A 1980-nucleotide genomic window follows, 5' to 3' on the forward strand; every position below is an offset into this window, starting at 1 on the left:
GAAATTGAAACCATAAGTGTAAGGATGAGAAAATTGTTCGTAATCATAAGACTAACGTATAATAGGTTTAGGTTTGAGTTGGATGTGGGTTAAGTAAAACTTAGGTTGTAATATAATGCGGTTTGATTCGGTTTAGTTTTGAAAATACAAATCGCAAACCAAACCGAACCGAACTATGCGGTTTTGTTAAAAGATGACTCTCAAACAAATCCGAACCAAAAGCTATTTTTTGCAGTTTCGTTTTAATTTGCGATTTTCTATTAGGTTTGTTTGGTTTTGAACACCCCTACTCTTTAGTATAACACTTATATAAATCTCACATAAGTTCATTTTATTTATTGATGTTTAGGATCTTATTTTGTCTTTTGTTCTCTTATATTTTCTCTGAATTTATTTATAAAAAATATATATTTTTAAATCATTAAAAAACAATGTATTTGTAAAAAACAATGTATTTGTAAAAAGTAATATATATTGTTTAGATATATTATTTATTTAATATATTTAAAAAAAAAAATAACACCAGAAAAAATATTTTATAAATTAATTGTAGGTGTCTTTCTCGAACTTTTATCCAATTTTCTTACAATTTATCTTAATTATTATTCTATTTTATGTTCTCAATAGCAACAAGTATAAGAAACACTTAAATAAAATTTTATAACTGTAATTCTCTCGAATTTATTCACTTTATTTCAATACAGTTCTACATTTAAAATAAAAATAATTATGATATTTTGGTTCTAGGTAGAACAATTATATACGCAATCACATTCATAAGTTGAGGGATCTTCACCAACACATGTTCCATGACCTTTAAATGCTTGAGAACACCATTCTCCACATGATGCAAGAACGCATTCACCTTCACGAAATGCAAGACATTATTCTGCATCACTTGTCTCTGCTATAACTGTAATGAAATAAAAAAGAAAAACTACATTAAAAACAATTTGTGAAAATAATAGCATAATTGAAAAAATTGATTGAAAAATAGTATACCTAAAAAAATGAAGGCAACAGCGATAATTGACATGAAGGAAAACTTAGCCATTTCAAATATTTTGCTTCAATATCAAAAGCAGAAATAAAATTCAGTATTGTTAAAAGAATTTCAGAGGTTTATATAGAGCATCTAATATCAAATACTTTCGAATACTTAGTAAAGTTGAATAAAGAAATATGCTTTACGATAGAAACAATTATAAAAAAATTAAAATATGACATACTTACCTTATATAAAATAGTATTTTATGGTGAATTCTTATTTACCCAACTCAAAAAGTTGGGTAAGGTTACCTCCTTGTAAAATGTTTTAAAAATAACAAACATGTGTAGTATTTTAATAAATAATTAAATGTGTTAAATCAGATGGAATCATGTGGTTAGAGAAGTTGTCCCCGAAATTTATTTCTTAAATGTTATATTTAGGTCCATTTTAGTCAAAAATATATATTATTTACACTAAGAGACAAACTTTAAAAAAATTGGAGTGATTATATTTTAATAATGACTATTATATTTTTAATAAATTTCTGAGCCTAAAATTTTGTATGTATTTGATATTTTTAAATGAAAAAGTTATCTGTATTATAGTATGAATTTTAAAAACATTTTTAGTATTTTGTATTCATTTATTTATAATGATAATCAAAATATCAATGATGTGTCAGCATAAAATTAATAGCTTGATTTTATAATTTTAAATAAGGAAATTCAAAAACCATGTGAAAAATTCTTAAATGGTCATTATTATTATTATTATTATTATTTTTTAATATTAATAATTAAAATTAATTGTTATATATTATCCGTGTAAAAAATTATACACGGTTCATTCATTATCATCATCAATTTTTATTATTTTATAAATAGTTAAAATAAAAATTAAATTTCTCTCAACATCTAACTTTTATGATCTAACATCTTTAATATATTAAAACAGAATACATGTTTAGGCGTCAACTTTAGACCAAAATC

General features: G+C 23.2%; 1 long non-coding RNA gene across 1 annotated transcript; it reads right to left on the bottom strand.

The window, feature by feature from the left end:
- Positions 1 to 656: 656 nt before the first annotated feature.
- On the bottom strand, positions 657 to 1093 carry LOC131619868 (uncharacterized). Its single transcript, XR_009288972.1, has 2 exons — positions 1003 to 1093; positions 657 to 913 (listed from the first exon to the last, which is right to left on the bottom strand). It is a non-coding gene; the product is annotated as an uncharacterized LOC131619868 (long non-coding RNA).
- Between the last annotated feature and the right edge of the window lie 887 nt (positions 1094 to 1980).

The sequence above is a fragment of the Vicia villosa genome, linkage group LG1 (genome assembly GCF_029867415.1).
Source record: "Vicia villosa cultivar HV-30 ecotype Madison, WI linkage group LG1, Vvil1.0, whole genome shotgun sequence".
NCBI lineage: Eukaryota > Viridiplantae > Streptophyta > Magnoliopsida > Fabales > Fabaceae > Vicia > Vicia villosa.